Consider the following 15575-nt stretch of genomic DNA (forward strand, 5'->3'; position numbering starts at 1 on the left):
CTTGTATGACTTTCATAAATGATGATAGAGAACTGGTTTGTATCTGTTTTCTCAGCCAAACTGTAAGCAATTTAAAGACAGTAACCATGTCTTATCCAACTTGGTACTTACAGCACAATCCCTGGTATATAGGAGGCACTGAAAAAATGCTCATGGAATGGAACTAAATTGCCCAAGTTCAACTTAACTAATTAGTGGCAGAGTCCAGACTAAAATCCAGGTCTCTTGATTCCCACTCCAATGTTTTGCCCTTTTCACTATATTGATGTACATGGCAAATTTGATTACAAGGTGTCTTAGTGAGGTAGCATGTGTGGACGAAAAGGAAACGAGCTTTCCTCCTTTGCTAAATGGGAGAATTATCCTGTTTGTCTTCTCAGTCTTTATGAGGACCAAACAGGACAACGGTTGCCAACATTCTTGATAAAATTAAAAGCTGCATATAGAGTAAGGGGATTATTATTCACATACAGTTCACTAGTAGTTTTCATCTTTAGCAAGTGGATTATAAATTAGATCAGACGTTTCTATATTATTCTAAAGCCATCAAAAAGGATTTACTCTTTCTTCTCTGACCCTCAAGGCCAAATGTAATGGAAGTATAGTTAGAAGGAGGCAGTGTCTGTCTGGGTTTGTGTACTATTTTGTTTACATATTGAGCTCAGAAAGTTTCTCTTCTCTTTTGCAGACGGTCCCCTAGTCACTTTACCCAGGTGTGTGACGGGGTGAGTCCTAGAGATGAGTTTACATCTGGGCTGCAGAGCTGCACGTTGCTTCCTCACTGTGTAATTTCCAAAGTCCTTGATGGGATAAGCTATTACACTCTTGAAATACCAGGATGCTCTACACAGGAGATATTCTGAAAACAGGAGACCTTAGAAACTTAATACAAGATACAAACTTTAATAGAAGAGTTGGAAGAGGGCAATGAAGAGGTCACCTAGAAAGTAGAACCAAAAAAAAAAAAAAGTCAGAGAACAGTAGAGGAGGGATAGGAGAGGGAAAGATGGGGGAGTTTGGGATTAACAGATGCAAACTAGTGTTTGTAGGATAGATAAATAACAATGTCCTACTGTATAGTCAATATCCTGTGATAAACCATAATGAAAAAGAATATATAAGTACATCTGAATCACTTTGATGTACAGTAGAAATTAAACACAGCTTTGTAAACCAACTGTGCTTGAGTAAAATTTTTTAGAAAAAGAGTAGAGAAAATCAGAAGAAATTTAGAGGGCAAATCCTTGAAGTTCAATATTTGAACAAGAGAAAGTTTGAAAAGGGAGAACAAAGTGAGGAGAAGGAGGAAATTTTTTTAAATAGTGTATTTATCTATTTGGCTGCATTGCGTTTTTATTGCTGTCAGTGGGCTTTCTCTAACTGTGGCAAGTGGGGGCTACTCTTTGTTGCGGTGCGAAGGTGTCTCCCGGCAGTGACTCCTCTTCGTGCGGAGCACAGGCTCTTGGGCTTCCGTAGTTATGGCATCTCAGGAGTTGTGGCTCCCAGGCTCCCCAGCACAGGCTCTTGGGCTTCAGTAGTTGGGCTGCACGGGCTTAGCCACACTATGGCATGCGGGATCCTCCCGGACCAGGAATGGAACCCATGTCTCCTGCATTGACAGGTGGATTGTTTACCCCTGAGCCACGAGGGAAACCCCTTCAGCTAAAATTCTATCTTCAGCCAGACTCCAGGAGAGAAGAGTGAATTTTCAGACAGTCAAGGTCTCAAAATCTTTACTCTCATGTACTCTTTCCCCAGAAGCTCCTAAAGGATCAAACCCCAAAAAAAGAAGGTAGAAAAAAAAAAAAGACAAAAGATTCAGCACGAGAAAAGATGGTATCATCAGGCTGATGGCAGAGGTCACCCAGCAGCACCAGATGAGGGGCTGCTCCAGATGGGAGGTCCCCAGGCAGTGGGAAAGACTTCCTCAAGAGATTTCAACCGAGTGAGAGGAGAACACTTTGGGAAGAGTTAGGGGTTGGATTAATGATGAGGACAGAGAAAACTCAGGGAACAGAGAAGAGAGTCACAATACAAATATCGATGCAACCAAATGATAACAGTACTGGGATGATGGGAAGAAGGAATTCATAGGGCCTGGACCCCATCTTAGGCCTGTTCATGCTGATCATGTTCGGCCACCTTTCCAATGGACTCTGAACTCTGCGTTTAGTGCCTATGAAAACAACAGAAGAACCTTGAAGATCATATCTAAGTTACTCATCGCCTAAGAGAAAGCATACACTAATCACCCCCTCCTCCAGACAGGCCATAACTTTTTCTGTATCTATCGGAGTGTAACCTCGGGTTTATTGATTATTGGTTAATTGTTAGAGCACATGAACACATAGCACGTGAATGATGGGGTTATTGGGATTGTATTTTCCTTGGTCTCAAGGAATTTGGGGTGGTGGGTTCGGACACGTACACATGGGGCATAAAAGATTTTCACAAATGCTGGTCGGGGTCCTTGGCTAAGAGGAGACTCTGCCTTGGGCCCGCCGGTGTAATAAACTGCACTCCAGTATCTGCATTGTCCTTCTGAGTGAGTTTGTTTCCCGGAACGCGTGGCTACAACATGGGGTTCAGAAAGTTGAGTTTTTGAGGGGTAGGTTGTGGTGTTGGAGGAGGACTAACTCATAGTTTCCATGGTTGGAAGTTGATAGATTATTAAAGCCGAAAAGTCAAGGACCAGTGATATAATCAAGTAATTTAGACGTATGAGCGTAACTACTATATGAATCAGCTCAGATCATTGAATTTGTTGTTTCTGGGGGATGGGGAATGGGGAGCGGGAAGTCTTGGGGAGATTGCTGTTTGCACATAGCAACCCACTCCAGTATTCTTCCTGGGAAAATGCTATGGACAGAGGAGCCTGGCTGGCTGTGGTCCACGGCGTTGCAAAGAGTCAGACATGACTGAAGCGACTGAGCGTGCAGGTGTGTTGGTCTGGTTTTAAATATACCTTGTAAGTTTATCTCCCTCAAATCCGTGTGGATGGCTCACCCACTGGCTGCATCACCTAGGGCTCTTCAGAACCCTCAAGATCTGGGCCATATCTCCAATAAGCTTTACTTAGCTGGTCTGGAGGGAAATCTAGACTTCAGAATTGTAAAACATTTTATCAGAGGAGTCTAAATGTCAGTCACCTTTGAGCACCACCGAAGAAAAGAAAAGGTGGGCGTACAGCTTTGATAGAAATTAAAACTAACTTTAAAAGAGATGAATACATAAATAAAGCACACAGGATAGTTCTGAGCACTCTACTATTCAATATATTAATACTCCCAGTGGAGGTCGGGGGTGGTGGGGGGAAGTCCCAAAAAAGGATGGCCTGAGATGCTCAAGGCTGGTGCCACTCAAACCTTCCAGAATTTGATTCTTATCAGTGTGCCCCACCCCACCCCAAACACACTCATTTCAACCTGAAATTCCTTTAACAGAGGAGAGCTTTTCATAGCGGGTTATGGCTAAAACAGAATACCTGGGAAATGCCAGAGGATTAACTTTACACGGAGGTGTGAATGGCATGCATCTGATCCTTCCCTGGAAGGGTCAGAGGGCAGAGGTCATGAGAGTAATGAGAGCCCGCGTTGGAGACAAGGGGAGGAGGAGAGTTGAGGTGGGGGAGGGTGAGAAAAGGGAGACGAAACAAAGAAGTCAAACTCCAAGTCCTTTTTATTGAATTCCAGACAAACGGCCTCTCCCTCTGCTTTCCAATGAGACCCTCTAAGGAGCCAACATGAGTCCGCGCGTTAATTAAAGTCCCGAGCTGGTGACTTTCAGAAAGGAGAGTCTCTGTAGCTTATTCTCTCTTCTGGTCCCTGGGTCACCGAGAGCTGTGTTCTAGCTCCTGAAGGAGGGCGGCTGCCTGCCACTTTGGGTCACGTTAGAAGAATGGCGTTATTATGCTGGCCGACATCACTATCTTCCCCGACACATCTACAGGTGTACTCTTCTTACGGTGCCTCTCACAGGTCCCTTTTTCCTCCTCTGCTGTCGGCCTCTTATGGATATAGGAGCCTGCCTGTTATTCACCATGTGGTGTATTGTTACCCTCTCTGATTTGCTGTTGTTTGAACCAGATGCTGTCTGTCGTGTAGCATTTAATCCCTTGAAAGGTTGAAGGATGCAATTTACGTGAATGATGGCTGTTTATAAGAAGGCAAAGTCATATTGTACTTCATGCTTATCTGGAGTAGATTCCCCTGTCTCCACTCCCACCCTAACTAAGAGATTAATGAATCGAGAAGCACACTTTGGTGGCTTGAAACTGACTGCCCCCTGGGAAATGGCAACACATTCCAGTGATCACTAGGCATCTAGAGGGTTCCGCTGCTGGTTTCTCCTTTCTGCACAGAGCCACCTCAGCTCTATCCTGCATCATAAATCGAGGGGAGGATGAAGCTTGTCTAGAGCCATAGTCCTCTTCCTCGTGACATCCCAAATGTCTTACAGGAGCCGACACGGTCAGAAGAGGTTGCTTTTAAAATAAACCTCCATATGTCGAATCACTTATATATTTTGAATCATTTTTCCCCCATTGACTTTTATTCAGAATTTTAGATATACTGCAGATGGAGTTGACGTGATAAATAAAATCACCATTCAAATTATTCAACTAGCATTTTTTTTAAGCCTACAAGTAAACAAGTTAAAAAAAAATCCCACTAGGATGAAAGCATCAGAGAAGCTCAGTATAGAAGTGGAACCCTCAGATCAATGGGAGACAATGGCCTTTATTGATTACTACAGATGCTACAGTTAAAAGTTATATTGCATCTTCTGAAACCTAAGACATTACACTATACAGACATCAGAGAAAAACAGATTTTTATACAAATAAGCTGAATACAAAAAAAAAAAAAGCACTTAAAACAGTGCCCAGCACATAGGAAACACAATATAGTAAGTCTCCGTCATACAAATGAATTCTGTTCTGAAAGCCTGTTCCTTAAGTTCAATCTGTTAGTAAGTCCAACAAAGTTAAGCTATGTACCTAACACAATCGGCTATATAGTACTATACTCTAAATAGGTTTGTAATTGTGTTTCACACACATAATTCATAGAAAGCAAACACACAAAATACAAACATTTTAAATCTTACTGTACAGGACCGTGAGGGCGTACAGTACAGCAGCTGGCATCCAGGGACTGGCATCAAGCGAACAGGGGAGAAGAGTCACTGACCGGAGGAAGGAGAGGAGGTGGGAGATGGCAGAACTGAAGGATCGCCACCAGCAATAGGAGACGAAGGGCAAGTTTCGGTGTCATTCATGCCTGGTGTTGATGCCATGAACGTTTGCACCTTGAAAGTTCATAGCTTGAAAGTTCCTATGTAGGGGACTTACTATAAACACTTTGACTTGTATGTTATTTTAACGCTGGACCACCGTGTAACTGTTGGATTGAGACTCCACACCCTCAGTCCCCATGGTGAGGGTCCAGACCCCACGCAGGTCCTGAGGATACAGGGCTCTTGGATTCGTCAGGGGGAGAAGACATAGCCCCCAAAGAAGGAGCAATCCCTTCCTGGGGGTGTTGGGAGAGGCTGGAAATTTTCCCAAAGGATGGAACTTTCCTTCAGCCTTGGTCTTGAAAACTGGAGGGGTCCCAGAAGAGGGCTTTTCCAGGCAAACGGAGCAGAGTTTGCCTGAGCACGAGGGTATGACAGTAGCTGGAAATCATCGTGAGAAGGAAGGATAGGTTTCAGAGAAGAAGGAGGTGTGATGAAACTGGAAGGCAAGCAGTAGAAACTGAAGAGTCTTCAGTGCTTCTTGAAGGAGTCTGGACTTTACACCATAGAAGGATTTTCAGTAGAAGGTGTGTTTGTGTATCTCGTGTGTGTGGACTGTCTCAAATCACCATAGCCATTAAGGCTTTCTAGAGATTAAGGGACAATTCAAGAGAGGACTAGAGGTTAGATGAACAAGTTGAATATTAGAATCACGATCAAGAGCAACCCCACAATCCAGGGAAGAGGCAGATAGCAAAGATAAAAGAAGGAAGAAGTTAAGGAAAGGGGAAGTCCTCCAGGAAGGGCAAGGTCGGGTATGATGGGGTGGAATCTTGGAAACTGTGACTGATGCCACTTCCAGGGTGGAGGAGACAGAGAGCGGTCCCCTTATACAGCATTGGTCAAAGAGCCCCTGGATGGGTGTCGGGAAGGAGGGGTGGTGTGGCGGGAGGAGGGAACAAGCCTCTTCAAAATGCAGACACTTGGACCCTGCCCCAGGCCTGACAATCAGCGTGTACAGCTCAGTCTACCCAGGATTCTTGGGCATCCTGAAGTCTGAGGACGGGTTATCTGCATTCAAGGTACAGAGGGAGTGGGCCTCGAGAGAGAGCGCACATCACACGCTTGCCGGTCAGGGGTGGCCCCCAGCTGAGGGACAGCCTGGATCCTGAAGCCTGGACACTGTGTCACTTGGACAGCGAGGACACCAGGCCTCTGCTCCTCTGGTCTCTGTGTGATCTGCATCCTGGGCTGTGCTCAGTCTTCTCAGATGTCTCGGAAGACAGCTCTGCACTCTTCTGGAAGTCCAGAAAGAGCAGAAAGGGCCCAGAGCTGGGTTCTGGCCACCACACAGCTCTTACTGGCAGTGTGGCCAGGAGCTGATCGCTTGACCTCTCTGAGCTTCGAGTTTTCAGAAGGAGACATTGAAATCTGCCGCAGCTGCTTTATTCAGCTGTGGGGCAAGAATCTTTGCTGTGATGACTCCAAGTGTTTAATAGCAGGATGGGCATCAAAGGAGTTCCTGGGGTCTTGGGGAAGGTCTATGAGTTTGACTTGAGGGAAGGGTAAATGAGGGCATATTTTGATAAATATATATGTGCATTTTACAGTGTGTTAGTTATACCTCGTTTAAAAAAAAAAGGAAGAAGATAAAACATCCTAGTGACACGTGGTTGGCCCTGTTTTTGCCTGTGGTGAGATTTCCAGCAGCCTCTGGGTAGAGCCCAGCCTGGGCCAAGGGAGTCCTGGGCTGCAGTCCCTTCTTCTCAGACCCTCAGAACCTGCTGTCTCAGTGCATGTGGGGTAAAGCAAGGGCTTCCTATGTAGTGCCAGTGGTAAAGAACCTGCCTGCCAATGCAGGAGACATAAGAGACGCCAGTTCAATAGGGAAGATCCCCTGGAGAAGGAAATGGCAACCCACTCCAGCATTCTTGCCTGGAGAAGCCCATGGACAGGGGAGCCTGGCAGGCTACAGCCCATGGGGTTGCAGAGAGTCAGACATGCCTGAAGCAACTGAGCACACACACACCTTTGGCTTTTAGAGACCAATTGGGGGCGCTGAACTCAAGGGAGCGGAGACTCAGAACCAGGGCTGAAGTAATAATGGGAAACGCAGCCATAAGTGAACACAAGGAGAGCAAAAGCCCCAGGACCCTCTGGTCGAGGGGCTTGAGAATTTCAGAACCAGGTATCACTTCATCCGTTGCACCCTTTGAAAAGGGGGTGTTACTGCAGGGAAGTCTTGGAAGATAGATGCGTGTCCCAGGCCCAGGGCTTCTGCGGCACGGTGATTTGCACTTGACCCTTGTCCGGGAGCGTCATTTCCCCTTGGCTCCCCGAGCAGGGCTTTCTGTTCAGACTGGGGGTTCTGGCAGCGCGGCTATCTGGCCGCAGCTCAGTGTCCTTAGATTTCCACAAGAAAAACACAGCTTTTCTCTCTGAGCCACATGACCTCCCTGGGTGGAACAGAACAGTTACCTAAGAGTTTACGGGACAATTACAAACCACCTCCCCAGAGGGGGTGTCAGAGGCCAGCAGGAAGCGTGGAATCTAAGTGGCCACCCTTCCTGCAGAGATGCTGACAGCAGAGGCTCCAGGCCCACGCTGTCTGCCTCCGGAGGCCAGGACCCCGCGGAAGGAGAGAGAAAGAGGTGGGTGAAACCCCAATCAGTCCAAGAGCCAGGGAAGAGGACTCCACTGCTGTTTCTCCTGGGAGCTGCAGGGGTGATTTCAAATTCCTCTTTAAGGCTGCTGTAATTAAGACAATAACTCAAAAGTCTTGGAAAGGGCAGCCAACGTGAAAAGTTAAGGACCTTAGCCATCCAAATGTTTGCTGTACTTTCCCACCTGTTCCAAGAGAGGGGACTTTCTACATAAAGGAACAGGGGACATCCTGGATGTGAATGAAGAGCAGGTGGTGTGGGTCATAGAGTGAGATAGTGGCAGAGAGCCAGCTAGCAGTACCCCTTGCGTCCCGCCCTCTGCATCCCCCCAAGCATCCATTCAGCATTCCAATCTTTTTCCTCTGAAAGTGAAAGTGTTAGTCGCTCAGTCGTGTCCAACTCTTTGGGACCCTTATGGACTGTAGCCTGCCGGGTTCCTATGTCCATGGAATTCTCTAGGCAAGAATACTGGAGTGGGTATCCATTCCCTTCTCCAGGAGATCTTCCCCACCCAGGGATCGAACCCGGGTCTCCTGCATTGCAGGCAGATTCTTTACCACCTAACAGAACAGCTCCTTCAAAAGAGCTCAGAAACACTGATTCCCTCTCTGTACTTCTGGGGCCTCTGAGAATCTAGTCTCCTCCTGGGTCTCCAGGGGCTCCCACCTTTCTCTGACGGGTTGGAGGGCTTGGCTCATCTTTTATTACCAGAATGTGAATCCCATAGTCACTGTGCTCCCGCCGTGGAGTTGGCTGACCCCTGTGAAATGGTGGTTTTCATCAGAGAAATACCGTGAGCTTGCAATGATATTCAGAAGGTTGTGATTCCAAACCAAGGAAGAAAAATAGCTCAGAGACAGTTAACTGATAGAAAATGGTCTGGGCCTTCTGGGAACAATGGACAAGTTCCTGGTTCTCCATCCAGGGAAGAGCCAGGAGTATAGGCCACCAGCATGTCTGGGGGCGGGGCTGGGGGCAGAGGGTGGGGGCGGAGATGGATTTCATGTGAGTCGCCCTACTTCTGCCCCTCATAGTCTCCACCAGCTCCGATTCTGGACCTCAACTAATCCTTTCAGCTTCTCCATATACATGCCCACACACAGAGACACACACACACAAACACTCATGCCTTCCACCCATGTCCGTGGCCTGGGGCTGGACCAACACCATGAAGTGTCAGCAAGCAGATTTTACAAACATTACCTCCCAACTGACAGCCTGATGTCTGAAAATATTACCTACTCTGTGTCCGTACAACACTGTCAGTTCACTCAATTGCGTAATCATAGACGAACGTGCCTTACTGCAGCCTCCTGTTTTCCTTCTCGTGTTGGTAACAGAGTCCAAGGGCTGGTTTTAAGACCTCTGGGATAAGATTGATGCCAAAGTACCCAGTGTTTCCATTCATCCAAGGAGCAGGCTGCCTGCAAAACATGTCTAAAATTATCCCTAATTCCAAGTCCTCTCTACACAATCAAGCTCTCCAATATAATAATTCCAAAACCTTTCTTGATTCCTGCTTTTAATAAAGTACATTTACAGAGGATATGAATTCCAGATTTGATTTCAGACTCTGGGGATGTATATTCTTCTTCTGGAACTTGTATATCCGGTCCTGGGAAAAAAAAAAGGAAAGGGAAAGAGAGAAAGAGAAAGAGAGGGGGAGAAAGTGCAGAGCGTAACAAGCATTCCTTGTATTTCTTCTGTCTTTTGCCCACTGAGCGTGGAGGGGAGAGACGGGCTGATACACAGCATCTGGTTAAAGTCAGGTAAGTAACTCTCTGGGGGGGAAAAGCACTGAAGTCAGCTGCCAACCTCTTTCTCTTTCTAATGTGTTTTTGCAGATGGAGGAAAACTGCAGCCAATGCAGAGGTTTCAGTTTTAGGAGATACTTGGGAGAAACGAGAGAGACGGAAATGCTTTGCTCTGTTAGCTGGGTGCCGACCGGAACATTTGGCATCACGGGCGGAGGGTAGACTTTGACCAGCCCCACACCCCCGCCATGTGCAAATATGCCAAAGGGACTTCTCCAGCCAGAAGATTCCCCTGAATGAAGGCTGAAGGTAAGACCAGGACCAGAACGGGAAACTGAAGCCTGTTTCTGAGCATACACACCTTTCACCAGGGCTTCCCTGGCCCAAGTGCATGGGCGGCCCCCTCCCGCTCCTAGGAGGGGCTCACAGCCCTGCGAGAGGAGCGGGGAGCTGGGGTCAAAAGGTCTAACTCCTGTGTGTGTGTGTTTCAATATTTATTTTTATTTGTTTATTTGGCTGTACCGCGTCTTGGTTGTGGCACGCAGGATCTCGGTCTTCGTTGTAGCCTGTGGGATCGTTAGTTGCAGCATGTGGGAATAAGTTCCCTGACCAGGAATCGAACCCAGGCCCCCTGCATTGGAAGCACAGGGTCTTAGCCACTGGACCACCAGGGAAGTTCCCCTCTTGTAGTTTTGTACCCTCTGCCTTTTGACTGTGGATGAGACATTTCATCCCCGGACCTTGGATTCTGCACCATGTACAATAGAGACCGTAGAGACCATAATAAATACTTCACCTGGTCCCAAGGTTCCCGTGAGCCTTTTCCTACAAGTGACAGAGAAGCTCGTGTCGGGGAGCAAAGTCACCAAAGTGCCCACCGTTCTCTGAGTCGAGTATGGAAGATTTGGTGAAATGCTGGGAGCTTTTCAATGAGCCCCTGTCCCACTGTGAGGTGGGATACTGGGTTTATGCCAGCCCTGTAATCTTAGCCCAATTCCACAGTTGGGAGCAGTTTTCTGTAGATAATTCAGTCTCTGCCTGAGTGTGTGAGCAGGACTCACTGGGTTCCCTGGGGGTGGAGGGGAGCAGGCTCGAGTCCACACAGGGTTTCCTAGATCCTCATCGTGTCTGCTACTGGGTGGCTGGTCTGGGCCGCTCCCTGGACTGTTGACCACTGAAGTTCCGCTTGTCCCATTACTTGGCTTCAGGCCAGTGTTTGTTGCTGGCTTGGGTAGCTGGTGGTTCATTTTCTGTCCTGACTGAACTGGAGCCCTGCCTCCTTTATCCCCTGGTTTGGTCTGGGGGTCTCCGTTGGTGCCTTGAGCCCCTGGGCCGCCCCTGGAGTGTGGGCCCCTGGGTCTCCCTTGGTGCTGAGCCCCTAGCTCTAATCGTGAGGTCAGGGCCCAGGCCGTTCATTCTGCAACCCCTAGCCCACAGCGCCGTCTTGCCCCCATATGGTCATTCCTCTCTGGTATGTGCTCTAGCCAGGTTCCACCCAGCATCTGTGCCTCCCCACTCCAGGGTCACCCAGGAGATTCCAAGTTCTTTCCACACCACACAGGAAGTGAGGGTAGCTTAGGAAAGCTAAATGCTAGCCCTTCCACTGTCTGACCACAGAGTACTGCTGAGTTTACTCTGATGTGGCCACTCCCACATGGGTGTGGGGAGCCTGTGTTTCATGCAGTCTGAAACGAGGGAGAGGCTTTGTGTTGATGAGGTGGTTGGATGGCCTCACTAGCTCCATGGACACGTGTTTGGGCAGACTCCAAGAGATAGTAAAGGCCAAGGAAGCGTGCTGCAGGCAATGGGGTCACAAAGAGCTGGGCACAACTTAGCGACATGAACAACAACAGCAAACATCTAACACACTTCCCGCTCAGGGTAGCCCAGAGACAGAAAATCAAGATGAATGTCTGTCCAGCCTCTGTCTTCTTTCTTCTCATGGTCCCTTGGGACCAGAAATGGGCAGGCTTCCTGCCTCTACAATTCAAACCTCCTAGTCTAGCTGTCTTTGCAGTCCCATGGACTATAGCCTGCCAGGTTCTTCTGCCCATGGAACTTTCCAGGGAAGAATACTGGAGTGGTTTGCCATTTCCTCCTCCGGGGGATCTTCCCAACCCAGGGATGGAACCTGGGTCTTTTGGGTCTTCTGCTTTGGCAAGCAGGTTCTTTAACACCAGTGCCACCTGGGAAGCCTTAGTTGTCACTGCAAAACCAGTTCTCAGCTGTATGGAAGCAGTTCCAGGATCTGAGTCCTACCTACAAGCTTGGCTCTTTAGCAGGTTATGCTACATGGGAGCTAAATAAATTTAGAAAATCGTATTTCTCTCTCAATAAAACCGAGTTTTTACCTCTATTATGCCTACAAAATACCCATTTGGGGTCAGGATAACCAGCATATTACCTTTTTTTTTTTTGCATTCATGCTGTTGAGGTTTGAAGGTAGGCTTATGTCTCTGAGAAAATGGGAAAGTGAAGGGATAGATCAACCCATGAAACACAAAAATGAAAAGTGTGCTAGTATTCCAGACATGTCATCCCTCTTCCAACCAGATAACCTTTGGCACTCTTTCCAATTCAGAAGAGTTCAACTCTTACGATGGAGCTTAAGAGCACAGTTTGGAAAGTATGACATAGTTTCCAAATGTGTCCATATATACTAACTCGATTCTTTCTGCTATTAGATTTCCAAAGTACTGATCCCTCTGAAATCTGCCTGAGGCAACTTGAACTTGGATGAATGGCCATTAAACATGCTGATGCTAAACAAGGCTGCACAGCATCCAGTGACTTCTCGGCTGGTAAAAACTGTCTCATGATTTATTCTAAAACATTGGCCTTGAGCTACTTTCCATTCTCTAATGTATTACTTTGGAGATTATAAATCAGAGTCTACTTGCTGTGGTCTTTCACTTGGACAACTCACTTGACCCTCCCCCACCCCCACCCAGTCATTGTACCTCTTTAGAGAAGAGCCCACTGGGAAAGGAATCAGAAAAGATGGGTTCCTCAACTGCTCGAATTGGGCAAACAACAACTCTACTACAGAAAATGAATTGACCGGCTTGTAATTTCCTGACCTTCTCATGAATTTGATGCTGGCATCTAGTGCTGGAGAATTAACCCATGTCAAGCAAGGCCACTGGATGGCTCATCAGAGCCACAAAATCAACTCGTGCTCATTTGCCGCCAGGTGCCTCCACCAAGTGAGATCAGTCCACCAGACGAGCACCGTCTCCGAGTCCAGGACTATATTATGCCAGCAAGCATCATGAAAAAAAGTAGGGCAGAGTCCTTGACCTGCGAAACTCCCCGTCTAGTGGAGGAGGTAAACAGTGAGACAACGAGAAAACAAAATTAAACACTGAACTTCGTGGTGACTTCTGTGGGAACAACAGGAATCCAAGAAGGAGGAATAGCCTGAGGAGACACCATAGGCAGGTGGGATGTCTAGACGGGGCTATAAACATGAGAGAAGAGCAATAACAAGATGAGGAGAATAACAGTGAAGTCACAAGTTGGGAGGATGGACGTGTGCGTGTGGGCTGGGGACTGTGAGGAGCCCCATTTGGCAAGAGGAGAACAGACAGAGAATTGATGGGAAAATGGCTGTCTAGGACTCCCCTGGGGGTCCAGTGGTTAAAACTCCACGCTTCCAGGGCAGCGGTTATGAGGTCAGTCCCTGGTCAGGAAACTAGGATCCCACATGCCATGTGGGGAAGTCAAAAGGTAAAAATAAATAGATAATTTAAAAAATAGCTGGAAAATGGAGGATCTAGACCATGAAGAAGTAAACCAGAGGGCTTGTGAGAGACAGTGGGGTGCCATGTGTAGGAACACAGCATGGGATGAGATGGGATGAAGAGCCTATGCTTTTAGGATGCTTGGGGACAAGATAGACTGTATTGTGGGAAGTGTCTGAAGCTGGAGGGGCCTCTGTCTAGTTACTTGACTGGACAGTGTATGTGAAGAGAAGGAGGGAAGAGGGAGAAGCAAGTTCTAGATACACACACAACTACAAAATAGGAATTCCTGATAATTGACTGGATAAGGGACACAAGGGAAAAGGAACTTCATGGTTTTTAGTATTGGAAATAGGAGCAACAGTGGTGCCATTGTAAAGAAAGCCCTGAGGGGCTTCTCTGGAGGTCCAGTGGTTAAGACTCTGCACGTTCACTGCAGGGGTCACAGGTTCAATCCCTGACTGGGAAACCACCATCCCACGTGCCACGTAGTGCAGCCTGAAAAGAGAGAAAGAAGGAACCCCATCTCACAGCAGCATGTTTGGTTCATTTCTATTGGTGATCGGTTATTTCTATTGGTTCTAGATTGGCCTCATAGACGAAATAATCCCCATGGACCCAAATGATGCCAAACATCTTGGTAAGGTGGACGGCTCTGTCTCCAGCAACTGGACCTATGGTTCTTCAAAAATCAACGTGAGAAGTTATACACCTGCTTATCTCAGCAGAAGGATGCAGGTGGGAGGCTCTAGAGCACGCAGTTTTCAAATCCCTGCTACTTACTAGCTGTGTGGTTTGGGCAAATTGCAGAAACGTCTCTGTGCTCCTTCGTGTATCACAATGGGGACAATAATGACCACCTCATAAACGAGGACGTTCGTGTCGAACACTTGACAGTACAATGACTCAGCTTAGTCATGACTCAACAAGTGCTAGCTGTACTTCATTCGAATCAAATAAAACAATAAGCACTTAAACAATTTATAAAATTCAAAGCTTTTAAGAGAGGGTAAGATTTTTTGTAGACACAGTGGGATGGATTGGAAAAAGTATCGGACTTGGAGTCTGTCTTAATCTTATGTCCAACAGCCATCAGTTCTGTTACCCAAGGTAAACCTGTTAACTGCCAAGTAGTCTCAGTTTATTTGTGTAATGTCAATAATAACACACGTCCTGCCTTGCTATATGATTCTGAAAAGAAAAGAGATAATTCATGTGAAGTTATCTGGCAGAAACTAAATGCTTTGCAAAGGAAACATATCAATTCGTTGTTGTTATCGTTAGTATGTTAAAGAACCCGTCCTTCATTTATCTGTGATGGTCAGAATGAAGACTCAGTTCGCTGGAAAGGCTTTCACCATGTCTCAAAATAGCATTCCAGCAAAGTCTTATTTACACAGGTTCCGTGATTTAATTGCCTCTTAGGACGTGGAGCAGCCCCTTGAAGAGAAGTGAAGTCTTGGGTTACTTAACGTTGGCCTGGGCTTTAGAAGTGGGTGGCAGTGACTCTGAATAGAATCACTGTTGAGCTGTACACATTTATGATTTATTTTGGTTAGAGCAACCCTCAGGGTGGGGTGGGATTTGGCGGGGTGGCAGTAGCCTGGTCTGGTCAATGATTAATCTGGGAATTTCCAGCTGTCCTCAGCCCTTTTAGGAAAAGCCCCAGCTGTCTTCAGAGCTAATGAATGTCCATCCTGAATGAATCTCCTGGAAGTTGCCCACCCCCGGTTCTCCCGGGCCCAGCAATGCTGAGTGGTTAGTATGGATGGTTCATAGGAAAACAAAGCTTTGAAAGGCAGGACAGAAACAAATTCTGACTTGACCTCAAGCTGCTCCCGAAGCCCAGGGCTCATGTTTCCCAGGCTGCACATCAATCTCAGCTCCCCAGGCTGGCGAGGTGGGAACAGAGTTCATAGCGCCCTTCAATCAGGGTTGGTGCTGGAGGCTGCAAGGACGAGCCGCTCATTATGTGAGCGAGTTAGGAGCCTGTTTCTTTAGTCTTTCTGTGTTCCTTTACAGAACTTACTTTGACAATGGCCTTGGACCAGCATGAAGCAACAATTCTGAGTTGACATCATCTTCACCTGGCATTTCAGAAAGATACCCCTTGCAAGCCCACTTCCTTTCCTTCCGTTGTTTATCTCTGCAGCTTCAATCTTCTGGAGGCGATATTC

At 47.1% G+C, this 15575-nt stretch overlaps 1 long non-coding RNA gene and 1 other non-coding gene across 2 annotated transcripts; one reads left to right on the forward strand and one right to left on the reverse strand.

Moving 5' to 3' along the window:
- Window positions 1-9461: 9461 nt before the first annotated feature.
- LOC120865668 lies at window positions 9462-14658 on the forward strand. Its single transcript, XR_005721475.1, has 4 exons — window positions 9462-9670; window positions 9746-9964; window positions 12340-12456; window positions 13984-14658. It is a non-coding gene; the product is annotated as an uncharacterized LOC120865668 (long non-coding RNA).
- On the reverse strand, window positions 10257-10329 carry TRNAG-UCC. Its single transcript has one exon. It is a non-coding gene; the product is annotated as a tRNA-Gly (tRNA).
- Window positions 14659-15575: the final 917 nt, after the last annotated feature.

The sequence above is a fragment of the Oryx dammah genome, unplaced genomic scaffold, assembly GCF_014754425.2.
Source record: "Oryx dammah isolate SB20612 unplaced genomic scaffold, SCBI_Odam_1.1 HiC_scaffold_7, whole genome shotgun sequence".
Classification (NCBI taxonomy): domain Eukaryota; kingdom Metazoa; phylum Chordata; class Mammalia; order Artiodactyla; family Bovidae; genus Oryx; species Oryx dammah.